The 21446-nt window shown below is 44.6% G+C and overlaps 1 protein-coding gene across 16 annotated transcripts in view; it reads right to left on the reverse strand.

Annotated features, from left to right (window-relative positions):
- The window catches only part of ARVCF (ARVCF delta catenin family member), a 456576-nt gene that overhangs the window by 254742 nt on the left and 180388 nt on the right, over positions 1 to 21446 (reverse strand). The window lies entirely within an intron of this gene.

Consider the following 21446-nt stretch of genomic DNA (forward strand, 5'->3'; position numbering starts at 1 on the left):
GAACCGACAACCCCCTATGGTTTCAATCAGGTTGTCTAGCCTGGGCATTGGGTAGGCATCAGGAGTGGTTACACGGTTTAATTTCCTGTAATCAACACAAAACCTAATGCTCCCATCAGGCTTGTCCACAAGGACTATCGGAGAGGACCAAGGACTAGAAGAGGGGACGATTATATTCTCCCTCAGCATCTCGTCCAGCTCCTTCCGCACCTTGTCCCTATAGGGTCCCGTTACTCGGTATGGGGATACTGCCTGCGGGGGTGCATCCCCTGTATGGATCCGATGCATCACTCCCTTCACTATCCCCGGCTTGTTGGAAAACACCTGTTGATATTTACTAAGCAGCATTTTTAATTCTTGCTGCTGGTCTTGGGTGAGTGCAGGACTGATCTTTACCTCCTCTGGGTTGTATTTTACTTCCCCTCTACCCTCCCAGAAGGGTAATTCCGCTTCCTCACTCTCAGCTGCTTTTATCGCGAATAAAACCCTCTGTTCCCCTCTGTAGTAGGGTTTTAGGGCATTCACATGAACCACCCTCCTTGCTTGGTTCTCCTCTTGCTCTATTAGGTAGTTCAGGTCTGACATCTTGGAAATGACCCTATATGGTCCTGCCCATTTGAGCTGCAGCTTATTCTCTCTGCAGGGCCTAAGCCAAAGCACTTCCTCCCCTGGGTCAAAGTGCCTCTCTCTAGCTTTGCGGTCATACCATGTTTTCTGTTTGACCTTCTGAGCTTGCAGGTTTTCTGCTGCCAGCTCTAGATTTCTCCTTAGGTCATTCATCAAGGTGTCTATGTATGTCACTACGTCTTGTGGGTCATCCTGGGTGATCTGCTCCCAATTTTGTTTGATCAAATCAAGGGGCCCTTTCACCCCTAAGTGTGCAGCAAACATGTCAGAGTGCCCCCTTTGTAAGATCATGGGGCGATACTTTTCAGGTACCACCAGCTGACTTCTGATCCCATCTCCCCCTTTTGAGATATTCCTCAGGGTCTCTCTATATAAAATCCCCTTTTTCTCCAGAAATCTCACTGGGGTTTCAGGTGTTAGCTGGGCGTCAGTCACCTGTTCAAAACACTTTTGGAGAGTGGCGTCTGCCTTTTGCTCCTGTCCAAATCTGCTGTCTGTGGTTAAGGTTTCCACCACAGCTTCTGAACTCCCCTCTGCTACCGTCTCTGGCTCATCATTACCCCCCTGAACTGTCCCTGTGGTGGCTTGTGAGCGTGTAATCACTAGCACCCGTTTCACATGTTCAGCCAGGTCATTTCCCACGAGCACGGCTGCTGGCAGAGTCGATGAAATCGCTATCCGCCAATCTCCCCTCCAGCCTTGAAAGTTGACAGGTACCTCTGCTACTGGCAGAGAGATTATCTGCCCCTCAATCCCTGCCACCTTTATGCTCTCATTTGGGATTATAAACTCCCGAGGAATAATATCTGGATGGCACAGGGTTACCTGGGAACAAGTGTCCCGCAGCCCCCTATACTGACGGTCAAGTATTCCTACGTCCACCCCTGCTGTCTCAAACAACTGAGAATCTGTTTTTATCAGCAAGCAGCGCTTTACCTCCACAAGAGGACCATTTTCCTCAGCCTGCTCAGCATAGGTAGCTGTTCCAGACTGAGTAGCCATGGCAACAGGCTCCCTCTGTGATACTGAGCCTTGCTCTTTCTGGACACAGAACACAGCTTTTGGCTTGGTCCCACTAGAATTCTGAGGCACCATTCCTTTTAGCTGCTTCAATTTCTCACACTCTGAGATCAGATGACCCTTTCCCTGACAGAAATAGCATTTTCTGGTGTATTTTGATTCTCTCTCCTCTTGTTTGGGTTTTCCCTCCAAATTCTGAGGGCTTGGTTTCATGCCTGAGGGCTTCCCTTCACCATGGGCCCCTCCCCCTTGCTGGCTTTTCCCTGGTCCCTGAGAGTACTTGCTGTAGGTTTCTTTGGGTTTACCTACAGATTTCCCCTCACCCAAGGGCTTTCTTATTTGGGAGATAAAATCCGCGATTTCTGCGGCTGCTGCCACAGATTTCGGTTTCCTTTCCCTCACCTGGAATTTCAATTCCCCATGCAGAACTGAATAGAACTGTTCCAGGGCTATCAAGTCTTTAAGCTGTTCATAGGTCTCTGTTCCCTCCTGCGACAGCCATTTCTCAAGCAGCCTCACCAATTGGGCCCCCACTTGGGTAAAAGTCTGTTCTGGCTTCTTGGTGAGGGACCTGAACCTTTGTCTCAGCTGCTCTGCATTTATCCCATGTCTTGCAAACACCAGTTTTTTAAACTCTGCGAAATCTTTCATCCGTTCCTCAGGCATCTCGGCATAAACCTCAGCCAGGCTACCACTGATTAAAGACCGCATGATGGTCATCTTCTCAGTTTCCCTCACTGAGAAGTCCACAAACGCTCTTTCCACTAAGGAAAAGAACACCTCGGGACAATCTCCCTTGTGGTACACAGGGAATTTCTTCAGGTCAGCCTTAGACAGTTGGCCCCCCTCAGAATCCCTATTATTATTATTGTTCTGGTTCATCAGTTCCAATCTCTTTAATTCAAACGCCATTCTCTCTCTCTCTAATTCAAATTGCCGCTGTTTCTCTCTTTCCCTTTCCTCCATTTCCCTCACCCTCAGTTCATGCTGTTGGGCTATGAGTATTTTTCTGAGTTCTGGGTCTTGCTCTCCTGTGCTGTCACCTTGCACTGAGCCAAATTCATCCTCAGAACCTTGGTCAATCTGGGGGTCTTTCACTTCACTCATGTCTGCTATCTTGCTTCGAGTCAAGGGCATAATCCCCCCTCAGAACAGGCGGCTTTAAAAAGTCAAGCCTCAAAATAAAACGACCACTTTTTTCCTTCTTGCCTCAGAACCAGCTCTCCCTAGAGATTGCTGCTGTTCTTCAGCACTACTTGCAACAGTATCGAGTCAGAGCCTACCCCCCTCTGCTGGGCCTCTCAGCTGGCAAGCTAGCTCGCTGTTGCTACGCAGTTTTGCCTCAGCGTTTTCCCGCCAAAATCAGGCTGCCTCAGAGCACCTTAATCTAAGTCTCCCCAGTTGGCACGTTCTTCTACTAGTGCACCTCCCCGTGAGGTACACCTAGAAGATTACCTACGCGCCTCAGACTGTCCCTGACTGGACCCCCCTTGCTCTGGGCACACCTGCCAAGGCTTTGCTGGACCACTGGACAACTGGACCAGTCGTATCCCACCGCTGCCACCAATCAATGTGACAAACCCAGACCTACTGGGATCTATCACACAGTTACTAAGCTGCCACCAACCATTCCCTATAATAAGTCACACAGACCAGGGATGGATTTTTAAACAACAAAAGAATAAGGTTTATTTTAAATACAAACAGGGTAAATAAAACAATCAGGTGAATAAAATAAAGTAACGTGGCTTATTCTCACACACACAAGCATACAGTTTGGTTCACCTAGAACCTTTAACTTAAAGCACAGACCCTGAACCCATCAGTTCTGGCTAACCCACAGACACCTGAACTTATCAGGTTGGTACTCTGACACACAGTAGTACCCTGTCAGACACACAGACTCCCACAACAGCTTCTTCTTCCCAGCTGCTGCTTCGTCCCAACCCAGTGTCTCACAGTCTGTCTCAGCATCTCCTCTTCACCACACAGGCATCACATATTTATACAGTACAGCCCCTCCTCCTGATGTCCCGCCTTCCACTCCCCATAGGATGGAACTTTCCCTCCAAACCCATGACAGACAGGTAACATCAGTGCTGTTATGTAACAGTGCTCTCCAGTCCCTTTGCAGTTTATGGTAACCCTATGAATTAGTGAGGCTCCAGTACTTTGGCCATCTCATGAGAAGAGAAGACTGCCTGGAAAAGACCCTGATGTTGGGAAAGTGTGGAGGCAAGAGGAGAAGGGGAGGACACAGGACAAGACAGAGGTTGGACAGTGTCATCGAAGCGACCAACATGAATTTGACACAACTCCGGGAGGCAGTGGAAGATAGGAGGGCCTGGCATGCTCTGGTCCATGGGGTCACAAAGACTCAGACACGACTAAACCACGACGACGAATTAGTGAGGCGGACACGACTAAACAACAACATGAATTAGTGACCTATAAAACGGCCCTGTCATTGACAGTCGTGCTCAGGTCTTGCAAACTAAGGCCCATGGTTCCCTATACCGAGTCAACCCACCCCATGTTTGGTCTTCTTTTCCTACTGCTTTCAACTTTTCCTAGCATTATTGTCTGAAATTTCACCAAGTTTAATTTAGTCATTTTTTGTTTCTAGTGAGAGCTCAGGCTTGATTTGACTTAGAAACCAATCAATTGGTCTTTCTGACTGACCACAGGATTCATAAACCTGTCCTCCAACATCACATTTGAAATGAATATTGGTGGTGGTGGGGGGGTTGCCTGTCAGCTTTCTTCACGGTTCAGGTTTCGCATCTGTAATATTAAAAGGAAATACCATACTGTGGATGATCCTGGCCTTCGCCTTCATCGACATATCTTTACTCTTAAGGATCTTTCTTAGTGTCTTCCTACCCAACCTTCTAAGTCTCCGTCTTTTTCAGGCCTGCATTCTCTATTTGTGTACCACTTAATATAGTAACAATGACACTGAAGGCTGCATTGCGCAGGTCAGTTTTCTTGCCTGTGTAGGAAGGAGCACATATAAGTCACAAGATTTGAAGACTGTGTCCTAACTTTGTTGCATGACTTGCAGTAAAACGGTCATCAACATGGACAATTTGGTCATGTGGCGACACACATAAACCATGTGTGCTCCCAGACCATCATGACCCAGCAATGAAATTGATACCCATGTAAGAAAACTAATAGACCAGCTCAAAATATCAGGGTCAGAATCGTATTTTCACCTTCTGAATGATATTAACATCAAGAGCTCAGATTTCTCCTACTTCTTATGGAGAGCCAGTGTTGTGCAGGTGGGGTCAGAGAAGAACTAGGAAGACGTGGGTTCAAATCTGTACTGAGACATAAAGCTTGCTGTGTGGCCTTGGGAAATGCGTTTTTACAAGGGATCATATAGGGTGGGGAAATGAACCATGCAGACTTTCCCTAAGCTTACTGGAGGGATTAAAATATAAAACTATAAATGTAAATAAACTATAAAAACTATGGGTGCTGCAAGATTTAGAATTTTGAGGCTGAATGAAACTCCCAAGGATTTTGCAAGCTGCAGACACAAAGTCTCAACGTAGGATATTCATGGTAAGGAAAGTTTAGCTGGGGTTTACCATTGCCACCTTCTGTGCAGTACTAGCAAAAACTAGCTCACTGCCATTGCCTCCTCCACTAGTGTCACCTTCAGTGGTTTCCTAGTATCTGCCTTGAAGAGGATGAACGTATCTTAGTCTGGAGACTGCAGCCAGGAACTCTAAGAAGGCCAGCAATGAAGGGAAATCAAGTGTAAAGGTGTTTCTCTGAAGATCAAAACCAAGATCATTCGCACTTTGCGGATACCCTGGATGGCCAGAAAGATGAAGAAGCGAGTCCTAGATAAAGCCTGAGCTGTCTCTGAAGGCAAAAAAATATATATGTTGAAATCAAGACTGTCTTAAGGTATTCTCAAAGGCTACACCAGAACACAGACTGAGTTCTGACTCCTGTCCTTTGAAGAGGCCGACCACAGAGACTGGCAAAACGTTAGGAAGAAAAACCTCCAGAACTTGGCCAAACAGCTCGAAAAATCTACAACAACCATGAGACGGTCTTAACTTTGGGGACATCATGAGAAGGCAGGATTATCTGGAGAAGGCAATAGTGCCGGGAAAGGTGGTGGGCAGCAGGCAAAGAGGATGACCAAATGTGAGATGGATTGACTAAAAGAAGCCGCAGGCCTACGTTTTCAAGAGAGGAGCAGGGCTCTTGAGGAAAGGACATTTTGGAGACCAGTCAGTCATAGGATAGTAATTCGGAGGTGACTTGTGGCACATAAGAACAATAGCAACAGAAAATAAGTTACTTGCGTTAAATGTAAATGCAGGTGAGCCATGAGCACGCAGATGCTGTTTTCACCCACAGCTCTGTGCTTATCGTAACGTACAATCTAGCGCCACTGCTGAAACTGATTTTAAGCAAGCTCTAACCTCTAGTTTTCTCCCTGAGGAAAAACCAGATCTTTGATATAGAAGGTAGCACTGACAGAGACCTTCAAAACAGCATGCTCACCAGCAGAACACTGAAACAACATCATGTAGTGCATTAGTCCCCAACCTTGGGCCTCCAGATGTTCTTGGACTTCAACGCCCAGAAATCCTGGCCAGCAGGGGTGGTAGTGAAGGCTTCTGGGAGTTGCAGTCCAAGAACATCTGGAGGCCCAAGGTTGGGGACCACTGATGTAGTGAATACTCTTGGATATAAACACAGATTCAACTCAAACACAGTTATAAGTAACCTCCACCAAATCACTCCAATCCTTACTTAACTCACATGGATAGTTTGACGGGAAAAAGATTCTCAAATTCCAAGGAGAGTCTCCACAGATACAGGATTTATTTTATTTATTTTATTTTATTTATATGCTGCCCACACTACCCAAAGGTCTCTGGGCGGCTATCCTTTCTCCAAAGACATCCTTTCTCCAAAGGATGTTCTCTTGGGCAACATCTTTTCTCCAAAGGATGTTCTCCTTTGGAGAATATCACCAACCATATGCAATGGGTGAGAAAAACGGTGACAGATTTGGACATCATCACCAGGGTTGTCTCTACTGTTCCACCCTTCTAGTATCTGAGGAGAACACCCAAACTGGGTCAGTAAGTTTCCCGTTGACTTATTAAAAGAGGAAAATTAGAACATGAACCAGTTCGGCACAACACGGTCATTCTCAAGCTTTGACCCTCCAGATGTTTTAGACTTTGACAAGGGAACTGAGGGTTCTGGTGGTGCCATGTGTTACATACAGCACTGATGTTACCTGTCTGTCATGGGTTTGGAGGGAAAGTTCCATCCTATGGGGAGTGGAAGGCGGGACATCAGGAGGAGGGGCTGTACTGTATATATATGTGGAGCGTGTGTGGTGAAGTTTAGAAGCTGGGGGAGAAGCTGGAGAAGAGCTGAGAGAAGAAGCTTGAGTGGGAGTCTGTGTGTCAGACAGGGTACTACTGTGTGTCAGTCAGTACCAACCTGATAGGTTCAGGTGTCTGTATGGTTAGCCAGAACTGATAGGTTCAGGGTCTGTGCTTCAAGTTAAGTGTTCTGTGTGAACCAAACTGTGTGTATGTATGATTGAGACTAAGCCACGTTACTGTATCTTATTCACCTGATCATTTTATTTTCCCTGTGTGTTGTTTAAATAAACCTCATTCCTTTATTTGTTAAAAATCCATCCCTGGTCTGTGTGACTTCTTATAGGGAATGGTTGGTGGCAGCTTAGTGAAACTGTGGCATATCCCAGTAGGTCTGGGTTTGTCACATTGATTGGTGTCCAGCGTGTGGGATACGACTGGTCCAGTTGTCCAGTGGTCCAACAAAGCCTTGGCAAGTGTGCCCAGAGCAAGGGGGGTCTAGTCAGGGACAATCTGAGAGCACGTAGGTAATCTTCTAGGTGTACCTCACGGGGAGGTGCGCTAGTAGAAGAACGTGTAACCTCAGATTGGGGACTAGATTAGGGAGCTCTGAGGCACCCTGTTTTGGCGGGAAAAAAGCTGAGGCAAAACTGTAAAGTAACAGTGATTTAGCCTGCCTGCTGAGAGGCCTAGCAGAGGGGGGTAGACTCTGGCTCGCAACTGTTGCAAGTTAGTGCTGAAGAACAGCAGCAATCTATAGAAAGCTGGTTCTGAGGCAAAAGAAAAAAAAAAGTGGTCGCTTTATTTTGAGGCTTGACTTTTGAAAGCAGCCTGTTCTGGGGGGGGGGATTATGCCCTTGACTCGAAGCCAAATGGCAGAAATGGGTGAAGTGAAAGACCCCCAGGTAGACCAAGGTTCTGAGGATGAATTTGGCTCAGTGCAGGGTGACAGCACGGGAGAACAGAACCCAGAACTTAGAAAATTACTCCTAGCCCAACAGCATGAACTGAGGGTGAGGGAAATGGAGGAAAGATTAGAGAGAGAAAAAATGGAGGAAAGGGAAAGAGAGAAACAAAGGCAATTTGAATTAGAGAGAGAGAGAATGGAAAGAGCAGAAAGATTGGAGAGAGAGAAAATGGCGTTTGAGTTAAGAAAATTGGAACTGATGAATCAGAACAATAATAACAATAGGGATTCGGAGGGAGGCCAATTGTCTAAAGCTGACCTGAAGAAATTCCCTGTGTACCACAAGGGAGATTGTCCTGAAGTGTTCTTTTCCCTAGTGGAAAGAGCGTTTGTGGACTTCTCAGTAAGGGAAACTGAGAAGATGACCATCATGCGATCTTTAATCAGTGGCAGCCTTGCAGAAGTCTATGCAGAGATGCCAGAGGAACTGATGAAAGATTTTGCAGAGTTTAAAAAACTGGTGTTTGCCAGACATGGGATAAATGCGGAACAGCTGAGGCAAAGATTCAGGTCAATCACCAAGAAACCAGAGCAGACTTTTACCCAAGTGGGGGCCCAATTGGTGAGGCTGCTAGAGAAATGGCTATCTCAGGAGGGGACAGAGACCTTTCAGCAGCTCAAAGACTTGATAGCACTGGAACAGTTCTATTCAGTCCTGCATGGGGAACTGAAATTCCAGGTGAGGGAAAGGAAACCGAAATCTGTGGCAGAAGCAGCCAAGATCGCAGATTTTATTTCCCAAATAAGAAAGCCCTTGGGTGAGGGGAAATCGATGGGGAAACCTAAAGAAACCTACAGCAAGTACTCTCAGGGACCAGGGAAAAGCCAGCAAGGGGGAGGGGCCCATGGTGAAGGGAAGCCCTCAGACATGAAACCAAGACCTCAGATTTTGGAGGGAAAACCAAAACAAGATGAGAAAGACTCAAAATATAGCAGAAAATGTTATTTCTGTCAGGGAAAGGGCCATCTAATCTCAGAGTGTGAGAAATTAAAGCAGCTAAAAGGAATTGTGCCTCAGGATTCGAGTGGAACCAAGCCAAAACCTGTGTTCTGTGTCCAGAAAGAGCAAAGCTCCTTGTCACTGAGGGAGCCTGTTGCCATGGCTACTCAATCTGGAACAGTTACATCTGCTGATCAGGCTGAGGAAAATGGTCCTCTTGTGGAGGTCAAGCGCTGCTTGCTCGTGAGAACAGATTCTCAGTTGTTTGAAACAGCAGGGGTGGACGTAGGAATACTTGACCGTCAGTATCGGGGGCTGAGGGACACTTGTTCCCAGGTGACCCTGTGCCATCCAGATATTATTCCTAGGGAGTATGTAATCCCAAATGAGAGCATGAAGGTGGCAGGGATTGAGGGGCAGGTGATCTCACTGCCAGTAGCGGAGGTACCTGTGAACTTTCAAGGCTGGAGGAGAGTTTGGCGGCTAGCGATTTCATCGACTCTGCCAGCAGCCGTGCTCGTGGGAAATGACCTGGCTGAACATGTGAAACGGGTGCTAGTGATTACACGTTCACAAGCCACCACGGGGACAGTTCAGGGGGGTACTGATGAGCCAGAGACGGAAGCAGAGGGGAGTTCAGAAGCTGTGGTGGAAACCTTAACCACAGACAGCCGATTTGGCCAAGAGCAAAAGGCAGACGCCACTCTCCAAAAGTGTTTTGAACAGGTGACTGACGCCCAGCTAACACCTGAAACCCCAGTGAGATTTCTAGAGAAAAAGGGGATTTTATATAGAGAGACCCTGAGGAATATCTCAAAAGGGGGAGATGGGATCCGAAGTCAGCTAGTGGTACCTGAAAAGTATCACCCCATGATCTTACAAAGGGGGCACTCTGACATGTTTGCTGCACACTTAGGGGTGAACAAAACACAGCAGAGAATCACACAGAATTTTTACTGGCCTGACATAGGGAAGCAGATCAGGGAGTTCTGTAAACAATGTGATGTGTGTCAGAGGCAGGGGAATAACCGTGACAGGACCAAAGCAAAGTTGTGCCCTTTGCCTGTGATTGACACTCCGTTCAAATGTACAGGGGTGGATATTGTGGGACCTTTGCCCAAGGCCACAAAGAGGGGGAACAGGTTCATTCTCACCATAGTGGACCATGCCACGAGGTACCCTGAAGCCATACCCTTGACTAACATTGAAACTAACACAGTGGCAGATGCCTTGGTGGGGTATATGTCCAGGATGGGATTTGCCTCAGAAATAATCACAGATTTGGGCGCATCGTTCACATCGAAGCTCATGAAACGGTTATGGCAAATCTGTGGAATTAAGCACAAGGAAACCACTGCCTATCACCCTGAAAGTAATGGGTTAACTGAGAAGTTCAATGGGACTCTAATGCGCATGATTAGGGCTTACTTGGCAGAGAATCCAAACAATTGGGACCAGAAGCTGCAATCCCTTTTGTTTGCTTATCGATCAGTGCCACAAGCCAGTACCGGGTTCAGTCCGTTTGAACTTTTATTTGGGAGAAGGGTGAAAGGGCCCCTTGATTTAATCAAACAAAATTGGGAGCAGATCACCCAGGATGACCCACAAGATGGTGTGACATATATAGACTCTTTGAGGAATGACCCAAAGAGAAACCTAGAGCTAGCAGCAGAGACCCTGCAAGCTCAAAAGGTCAGAAAGAAAGCTTGGGATGACCAGGAAGCCAGGGAGAGGCACTTTAACCCAGGGGAGGGAGTGCTTTGGCCTGGGCTCTGTAAAGAGAGCAAGTGTCAGCTGGGTAGCCCAGAAATAAAATACTTGGGTCACATAGTAGGGGGAGGAGTGATAAAACCCCTCGAGGCCATGATAGAAGCAGTTCGTGATTGGCCTAGACCCAACACCAAGAGAAAAGTCAAATCATTTCTTGGGTTGGTGGGCTACTACAGAAAGTTCATCCCGAGGTTTAGCGAGATTGCGGCTCCGCTGACCGATCTGACGAGGAAGAAGACTGATGACCGCATCCCGTGGACCAGCGACTGTGAGGAGGCGTTCCAGAGGTTGAAGCAGGCGCTCATCAACTATCCAGTGCTGCGTGCTCCAGACTTCGACCGGGAGTTCATCATCTACACCGATGCGTCTAACAGCGGGGTAGGAGCAGTTCTTTGCCAGGAGGATGAGAAGGGTGACCAGCATCCAGTGTCCTACCTGAGTAGGAAACTCCAGAAAGGTGAGAGACATTTGGCAACCGTGGAAAAGGAGTGCCTGGCCATAGTCTACGCGATCCAGAAGGCCAAGCCTTACATCTGGGGAAGACATTTTATTCTGTGCACTGACCATTCACCACTGCAATGGTTAAAGACAATGAAATCCCACAATAGTAAACTTATGAGGTGGGCTTTAAATCTGCAAGACTATGACTTTGAAGTGAAGGTGGTCAGAGGGTCAGTGAACTGTGTTGCTGACGCCTTGTCAAGAAGACCTGAAGAATGAAGACGGCGAAAGAAACATGGACTATGTATATATTTTGATGACAAAAAGTCAAATGTGTCTGTTTATTAAACATGTGGGTTTGTATGAATAAAGGTAACTTGATGTATTGTTAATGGTAAATGTTTAAATGCCTAATAGAGTGTAAGTATAAGTAAGTATGATATTGTATGTATAACTGTTTTTGTATGTTTTGGGTCCAGGTTGTTTTTTGGTGAAAAGCACCTTAGCTTTCCCCCTACAAAACAACTTATAAAGAGGGGAGGTGTTACATACAGCACTGATGTTACCTGTCTGTCATGGGTTTGGAGGGAAAGTTCCATCCTATGGGGAGTGGAAGGCGGGACATCAGGAGGAGGGGCTGTACTGTATATATATGTGGAGCGTGTGTGGTGAAGTTTAGAAGCTGGGGGAGAAGCTGGAGAAGAGCTGAGAGAAGAAGCTTGAGTGGGAGTCTGTGTGTCAGACAGGGTACTACTGTGTGTCAGTCAGTACCAACCTGATAGGTTCAGGTGTCTGTATGGTTAGCCAGAACTGATAGGTTCAGGGTCTGTGCTTCAAGTTAAGTGTTCTGTGTGAACCAAACTGTGTGTATGTATGATTGAGACTAAGCCACGTTACTGTATCTTATTCACCTGATCATTTTATTTTCCCTGTGTGTTGTTTAAATAAACCTCATTCCTTTATTTGTTAAAAATCCATCCCTGGTCTGTGTGACTTCTTATAGGGAATGGTTGGTGGCAGCTTAGTGAAACTGTGGCATATCCCAGTAGGTCTGGGTTTGTCACACCATGTTTTAAGTCTTGGTCTGCGTCTTGGGATATCTCACTCCAACTGAGCCATGGAACTCACTGGGTGACCTTTGGGCGGTCTGACTCTTTTTCTCTCTTTCAGACTCTCTCACCCAGCTGTTGTGAGGATAAAGTGGAGAGAAAGGGCATCCATGTGCGCCACCTTGAGCTCATTGGAGGAAAAGTGAGATACTAATGTAGACAGAACATTGGACACATCTCACTCAGCCATTGAACACACATGCACACCAAGAAACTGGAATCACAGAATCATGGAGTTGGAAGGGGCTTATGTAAACACCGAGTCCCATCCACTGCTCAATGCAGGAATCCATATCAAAGTGTATGTGACGCGTATGACTGTCAAGCTTTCTTTTGAATTATTCCAGTGTTGGAGCGCTCACCACCTTCTGAGGTAACTGGTTCCATTGTCATCATGATCCAATAGTTAGTATTTTCCCCCTCCCCCCAATACTGAACCTAAATCTGGCTTCCTGGAACTTGGGCCCGTGATTATTATGATTCATCAGAAGCACCACCTCAGTTTAATCTGCCTAGAAGCAAATTGAACAACCTCCCCAGTGTGTTCCCCTGAGTTCCCCAGACAGAAGTCGGATGCAAATGTCAAGAATGAAAAGATTTCTAGCAGTCAGTGACCTATGTGGTGGTAACCAGAGACTGTGGCCAAGTGTGTAAAAGAGACACAACCTGCTCCTTGCCAAAAGGGAAGAAGATTCTCAGCCGGTCGTCAATGACAGAAAGCCCAATTCCGGATGTAGGATTACATAATTGCTGTTTATTTTTAGAGAAGGAATTCCTACATGGCAGGTTCCCTTCTTTCAGCCTTCCCTCCTGCCATCATCTCCCACTTTAGTGTCTGTCTCTTCCAGCCTCTCCTGGAAAATAATTCCACTGACTAAGGTTATCTCATGTGTTAACTGCATCAATAAATGATATGAATCAGGGGAAAGAAGAAAGCCTTTCAAGTCAATTAATCTTGACTTCGTGCTTTGCTATTTAAAACATAACAAGGGACGTACCTCGTCCACCGGGACAATGGTTTCCTCTACACTCACAGAAAATGAAGTGTTATAATAAAGTTCTGCAACATCAAAAAGCAACAATTAGGCCAGCAATCAATACGCCCCTCCCCATAGTGACTGCAGGAGACAGTAGAAAGCTTTGCCAAGAAGGGACACCTTAGACACCATCACTGCAGACCTTTCCCCTTATGCTGCTGTTATCTTGTTTTTCTTGAAGCATTTTTTTTGGGGGGGCCTGAATTTATGAACAGTTGCAATAATTAATAGATATTGGCTCTTATGCTTATATACAGTGATGTGAGAACAAAGGTGGAGAATGCAGTGTGGAGGTGACAGCATTGAACTAGGGCTCAGAAGACCTGGGTTGAATCTCCATGGATGATTTTTTTTTAAAAAAAAATCTAAGACCTACAGAGCTGGAAAGGATCCTATAAATCATCAAGTCCAGCCCCTTTGAAGAGGCACAGTGAGGAATCAAACTCCCAACCTCTGACTTGGCAGCCAGATGCCTAAACTATAGAACTCGTACCCTGTGAGGGCAGGGAAGAGAAGCAGATATGCTGCCTTGAGCTCAGTGGAAGAAATGCCGGAGATGAATGTGAATAATAAGAATACAGTAATTGCACTAGTGGGAGATCCACTGCATTATCTGTAGAGTTAATGCAAAGGTGTTCACTGGAGTCTTTGTTGAATATGCAGGTAGGTGTTTGCACAACCACTTATGCAACAGTGTGATCTAACACAACAGCTATACAGGTGATTTAACTCCACTAGCATTCCTCTGCATTTAGACCTTAGTGCGTTACTGGGCTGAATGTGTCCCTTTAGTGCTATTGCACATTTTAATTTCCTAATCATTTTAAAATTTTGACGTTAGCCTCTCTGTAGTTCCTTATTATTTATGTTGCATTTTGACGATTGGAAGCTGCCTCCAGAATCCTTTTTGCACAGGACACTGCAGCTAATAAATATTCCGAACAAACAACAGACGGAACCTATGGAGAGACTTAAAAAGTGTTCTTTTCACATAACTGCACCTTTGCCACATGTTGTATTTCCACCTAGGCACGCATTCACAAATGATACCCTAAAATAGACAGCTAAGGGAACAAATTCACACAGACATGGGAATAAATTCACACAAGGAGACCAAAAAAAAAAGAGGATGAAGTAGAAAAGGCATATGGAGAGGGACTCAGACCAAACTCACAAATGACGTCTGCACTAGCTCAGGAGAAGGGTGCACTGTCTTCCATGAAGCGAGTTCAAGATTCAATCTTTAGCATTGCTTCAAGGGACTGAGGTGGAACTCCTAGACACTGGACAGGCACAGCCAGCAGAAACAGTACTGAGCGACAGGGAATAAGAGCCTGCCACACACCCCCAGTTCCCGTTTGTTCTTCCACACAACCCAGGTTCCACTTTCGGGTATGACATTTATTTTTCAACCCTTTTCCAGAGGATTTATCCTCACTCTATCAAATATGACTCTTAAATCACAGTTCTTCAATATAACTACGTTTATTTAAGTGTTTATCAGTAAATCATGTAAAGTGAATCATGGATGGTCTTTTATTCATTCAATAAATTGTGCTTTGGTGACATTTATATTTGCTTAGGTAGAATCATTTTAATCGGGGTATTTATTTATTTCTTATCTTATTCCCTCTCTCTCTATTACTCTTCTCTAACACAAGGCTGGTCCTAACTGCCTAAACTGCTTCTCTCTAACTGAAGTCCCTAACTTCAGGAACTAACTAACAGGAAAGGAAGCTGAACACGTTCCATATGCGTTGCCTCCGACGCATTTTTGGTATCACTTGGCAGGACAAAGTTCCAAATACAGTAGTCCTAGAACGAGCTGGAATTTTTAGCATATATACATTACTGAAACAGCGACGTCTACGTTGGCTTGGGCATGTCGTGAGAATGGCTGATGGTCGGATCCCAAAGGATCTCCTCTATGGAGAATTAGCGCAGGGAAATCGCCCCAGAGGGAGACCACAGCTTTGATACAAGGATATCTGCAAGCGGGATCTGAAGGCCTTAGGAATGGATCTCAACAGATGGGAAATCCTGACATCTGAGCGTTCAGCCTGGAGGCAGGCGGTGCAAGACGGCCTCTCCCAATTTGAAGAGACCCTTGTCCAGCAGGCTGAGGCAAAGAGGCAGTTACGAAAGCAGCAAAATCAGGGAGCTGGACAGGAGAGAGACTGGATTTGTCTTCAGTGTGGAAGGGACTGTCACTCTCGCATTGGCCTTCTCAGCCACACTAGATGCTGTTCCAAGTCCTCCATACAGAGCACAATACCATAGTCTTTCGAGACTGAAGGATGCCATAGTTATGGTTAACTCTGACTCATATCCCTAACTCTTCCCTACTTGAAACTCTAACTGATCTTTAACTGTCTTCCATTCTTCTTATATTTCCTTAGCCCCACCTCTTCTGTTCACCCATTGGTCGATATATCAGGGTTCTATTGTGATGGACAGGAGTGGTTACTGACCTGTCTGTCACAGAGCCTATCTCAATACAGTATATGTAAATGCTTGGTAGGTTTGAATCAGGACTAGGCTAGAGGCAGCTGACGTGTACAAGGCACATTGTGGTAATCCAATTTATCCTTTACAAAGCATAGCAGCTGGGCTGAGTACCTACCAGACAAGTCAGGTAGCTGCTGGGCTGAGGTTAGTTGATAATACGTCCAATTAGAATTGTGTGCCGTCAAGATATTCTGATTTATGACTACAGTACTAAAGTCAGGGTTTTCTAAGTTTACAGCACTGAGGAGTGGTCTACTATTCCCTTATTCTGGGGTTGTCCTGGGACTGTACACGTTACCCAAGGCCACACAGGCTGGCTCTTGTTCTGAGAGGCAAAGTGGTGAAATGAACTCCCAACCTCAGCCAGACGCATAACTCACTGAGCTATAAGCACACTTCAAATGACGGAGCACCGAAGGAACAATGGCGCTGGATTAAGCACCCTTTCCTTTTTTGATAAATGACAATTCAAAACTAGAACGCAATGCATTTTGTTCTGAGTTTGCTATTATCCCTTTGCTATTATTTTTTTTAAAAAATCTGTGGTATTCCTTCCCAGCTCCTGTTTTTTAATTCACATTAGGACATTGTTCAGAAATTCAAAAAAGGAGGAAAGCCTAGAAGCTCCATGACTGTTGCTAGCATTGAGTCCAAAAAGTCCATAAATTGTCCAGCATTCCACCCCGTTACTTTCCTCAACTGTCCCTTTTCCCACATCCTTGAAAAACATTTTATAATATATTGTCGCTCCATTAGGAAATATTTCTGATTTTTCTCTTTCTTTTAAAGACATTTAGTGCCATCCTTGTTTGTCCTACAAACTGTAATGTAAATGCATTGACTTTGGTTTGTAACAAGAATGAATAATTACCAGCATTCCAGCAAATATTTCCTTTCCACCATTGCCGGAGGAAAACATACAAACAAATAACTCTATAGTCCACATCTTTTTCCTATGTGATGCTCTGAACAACCTCCCAAACAGTTGGTATTATTGCTTTATCTCTTTAAATACTATCCTTGGTGGAACAACCTGATATATAGTGTGTTGGATTGCAACTCTCATAACGCTTGGCCATTGGCCAGGGTGGCTAGGGATTATGGGAACCGTAGTCCAAATTATCTGGAGAACATTGACTGAAGAAAGCTCTTCCAGATGGCAGGTCACGGGCACTAAATGCATTTTGCCAGCGAACCCAACTGCATCAGAGACCCACACTGATTTCATCTGCAGCATTAAACACAAATGACAGAACATCAATGCAAAGTGGAGGCCTCTGACTTACAATTGAAACAGCTGGCATTTTGACTATGCCAAACGTACTTTCACTGGTGACCAGTGTGGTACAGATCCATGACTCACATCATAACAAGAACTACCACCTTTGCAAGGCAGGCTTTTCTATGTTCATTCAGAAGTAATTCCCCCAAACTTGCTTTTTAACATACCAGAGAATAAGATTAGAGCTAACAGCCTTAATTTACAGGAAAGTAGTTTTTGAGAATTTTGGCTTATTGCACCCCTTATAAACCCAAATCACAAACCAGGTTTCATTCTTGGTGACAGGTTTAGGAAGGAAAAGCCAGGGGACAAGTTCAGTTTTCAATCCCTGCAGAAAAATGGGATTCACTTCTGATTTACTACTGCATGTACATACTGTATATCCAGTATGTTTGAGACACAAAAGCAAAACAAGAAACATTGACCAGCTCCTTCTAACTCCACTCAGTTCCACATGTTTCCTTATATTACAAATCCTAATATTCTCCAAAAATCACAATTAACTATGCCAACTTGTTGAAATTCTCCTGGAAGTCACTTAATGCTATGTTACAACACCCCTGTGAAATCTTGTGCATTTCAACTCAAAGGTAAGTTTCGCTCTGCTCAATCCGAACTTCCACAAGGTTAAGTGATCAGAGACATTGTAGCCTTCTTTTTATTTTTATCTATTTAACTTATTTATATTTGCTCTTTATATGCCACCTTCCTCCCCACAGGGGACTCAAGGCAACCCACAACAATCAAAACTATATAATAATCAATTTTTTAAAAAATAAAAACTATATTTTAAAAAATTTAAATTTGTCAATACTAAAACCAAGATTAGAAACAATTTTTAAAACATTCTAAAATATTCAAATTCAATAAATCTAGCATTAGCAAGAACCCTATCTTTTGCTTAAAAGCTCACCTTTGTTACTTCTAGTAACAAAAGCATAACTGAAGTTTTTTTTTTCCCCCTAGGCATTTTCCTCCTACCACAACATATGAACTCATTCTCTCTGAAGAATCACAACAGGGTCTTTTTCTGGCCGTTAATGTGAAACAGAGGTTGGTGACAGCTCAAAAGAAAAGAAAGAGAAGAGAAGAGCAGGAGAAGAAAAGGAGGAGAGAAGAGAAGAGAAAGGAAAATAGAAGGAAAGGAATGGAAATAAGCCACCTACATGCCCAAAAGATCTTAAAGATATTAACAGACTAATATGCAATTCTCTGTGAAGAGAACGGCAGAAAGAGACAGAATGAAACAGAGTTATTGACTTACCAACTCAGAACACGTCTGAGTTTGGAATTTATGCTGGCACCAGGCCTGGTTGCTACGTGGATGGGAGACACCAGAAAGGTCCAGGGGTCTCCAGCTGGACCTAAGAAAGAATACTGCCTGAATCGCTGGAGAGCGGCTGCCAGTCAGAGCAGAGATGTAAGACAGTTGCCTTCCCAGTGGCTATTTTAAACCCTGGAAATCCCTACCAATGGAGGCTAAGCTGGTCTCTCTTTAGTTGTCCCAAAGACCTATATATTCAGGCAGGCCTTGACAGTTAGATCGGTTGTTACTGAGGGAGGCACTGGCTGGTAATGTTTTATTTCCACCGATGACAACATTTTTCATTGTACCTGGTTTTAATTGATTTTTTTTACTACTGCTAACTACCTTGAGTGTCATTCGTTGCAGGAAGCATGGTGCAATTTAGCAAAATAAATAATCAAAGATCGGTGCAAGTTGGTAAAGAAACACAGCAAACACTGCTTATGCTAGCCCCCCCAAATTCAAACACAGCACAAAATACTTATTCGCTTACTTTTATACAGTATTTATACCTGCTTCTCACTAAAAAGTAGCACCCAAGGTGGCTTATATTCATCGTATGTAGACTAAATAGCTGGTGCTTGTTATAGTATGTGTAAAATAACAGTATGTGCAGAAAGCAGTTCAGAAATGGCCAAGAAACAGGCACCAGACACAAATTCCTGACATTGGGGGAATGATCCAAGTATAACACAAACAGAAATACCCATATGGCGTTCCCATAATAAACTGTGAAGAAATAAAAACAATGATGGGGGAGAAAGCCAGACAATAAACATCTTCCATGAGCTGAGCGGGTGATGCCTAATTTTAATATTCAGCATACTGATACTAATAGGTTAAGCCAGGTAAACACAGAGATTCCACAACTACAGCTTTGATGGGTTTGTTCCCTTTTAATATGTGGTTGTAACATTACAAGCTCTTATATTATGGTGCTTCAGAGTTTTCTGCCAAGGACAGGTTTTATAACAAGGCTTTGTACGCTGCGATTTGGACCTACCTGAAGGTCATCCATCCAAGTGTTGCTTGTGTTCCAGTTTCATGAAAAGACTCATATGAGCAAGTCTTGAATGAGAGACTCTGGCAAGTCCTCAAGTCCACTTACCTGGAACAGGGTTGGCCATCTTTAACTCTCGTTAGAAAACAGGTATCATTTCCCTTTCCCACAAACAAAGGTGCCATGCAAAGACATCTCCCCAGGAAGTCATCTCTCATCGTTCAATTGATTTTCCACATCTTTATTTTCTTTGACACCTTTATCCCCAATATCTCATTCTCTGTCGTGCAATCTCCAATTCTGCCTGCCTTTAGGATTACCAACTATTCAGATATCCCTGTCTAGACAAAAGTAATACTACAATAGCACTATTCAAGGCCATCATAATGTGATGGGATAATGCAACATTCAGGGCTTTTTATATTATATTCAGAGACTTCATCGAACAAGCACAGGATCTGCTATTGACCACCAACTTCCAAATCCTGAGAAACGTGTAAAAAGCAAAACAAAAAAAACACTTATATTCATTACTATAAAGTCAGGCTTTAACAGGTGTGGGAGATGCATGATTAAATCTCATAGGCTGAGGAAGAGCTTAGTAGACTCTATAATGAACGAAAGTTAGGTGGGCCATTTTGACTCTCCAGATGTTGTGGAACCGTAACTCCACATCTCCCTATAAAGAACAGCCAACAGTGAACAATTATGGGTGTTGCAGCCTAAGAACATCTGGAGGGCTACCATGGTTCACACCAGTTCTAGGTAGAGCTCTAACATATCACATGGCCCGCATCCCTCTTCCCATGGCTAGCAGGAGCAAAACAAGAAATGCAAAGTAAAGAGAGTTATAAAAATTCTGCAAAATGTAAGCAATGTATAACATCTGGAGATCTCAAGGGTTGGATACAGAATATATTCTGTAGATTGCCAGACATATTAAGACCAGGAAGTTTGCCAATATTTCAGTCATCATGATTGTGGTCTCACGGGTCTCAACTCAAGAAAGGCCTCCCATTTCAGCTGTCAACAAGATTCAGTCGTCACGTTTGCCTCAGCCAGAATTAGAGACCTAACTATTGTCCATAACAGGAGGTGATATAGACAGACTTTATCCTTACATAATTAGGCCTTCAAGGAAGGCTTCACAACACCATTCCCCCTTTTTTGGTTTGTTTTTCTTTTATTACATGCTCCTGAAATGAGAATGACTACCCAATCAATCAATCAATCAATCAATCAATCAATCAATCAATCAATCAATCAACCAACCAACCAACCAACCAACCAACCAACCAACCAACCAACCAACCAACCAACCAACCAACCAACCAACCAACCAACACCAAGCCAAACGAAACCAAAACCAGATTCTTTATTTCACCATCCTCACCATGAACACAGCATGCAAAATCCAGCTGACGACAAGGGTGTAGTTGGCGTGCATCTCCCACTAACCTAGCCAAGGGTGAGATATGATGGGGGCTGTAGCTCAACACCTGATGAGCCACAGGAAAGCCAGACTATATTACTTAAGACTTCAGGAAGGTAATCACTCAATGTGAAAGCTCCCAGGCACTAAACATTCTGCAAGCCGAATCATTTAAAAATCCGCAGTAGCACGGCTGGCAAAGGACGACAGCTAAATGAAAGAGCTTTCCATGCAGGCCATCAGCAACTAGAAGCCCCACCCCCCACCCCACTCCTAACTCCCTCCAACGTTATCCACCTGAAGTCTGAAGAGGTGGTGGCTGTTCTCAGCATTATCATCTCATTTTGCTCTAAGCTTTGAAGTGTTATTCTCAGCTACAATTCCCCAAATCCCCCAGTGAACACTCCCCACAGGCTATGAGGTCGTGGGAGCTGTAATCCAAAAATAGTAACTTTCCCACGTTCGGATCCTCCTGTGACGTGTTGGTCAGGACTAACAAATGGGAGAAGGTTGGGTGGAGAGAAGCACCAATGGATGCTCCCTGACATAAAACACAACAGACAAGTTATATGGGATCATCTATGTATACGCATGGACTTGGGGAGGAATGACGTGCAATGCAGAGGGACATGTCA

This window comes from Pogona vitticeps, chromosome 14 (genome assembly GCF_051106095.1).
Source record: "Pogona vitticeps strain Pit_001003342236 chromosome 14, PviZW2.1, whole genome shotgun sequence".
NCBI classification, from domain to species: Eukaryota; Metazoa; Chordata; class Lepidosauria; order Squamata; family Agamidae; genus Pogona; species Pogona vitticeps.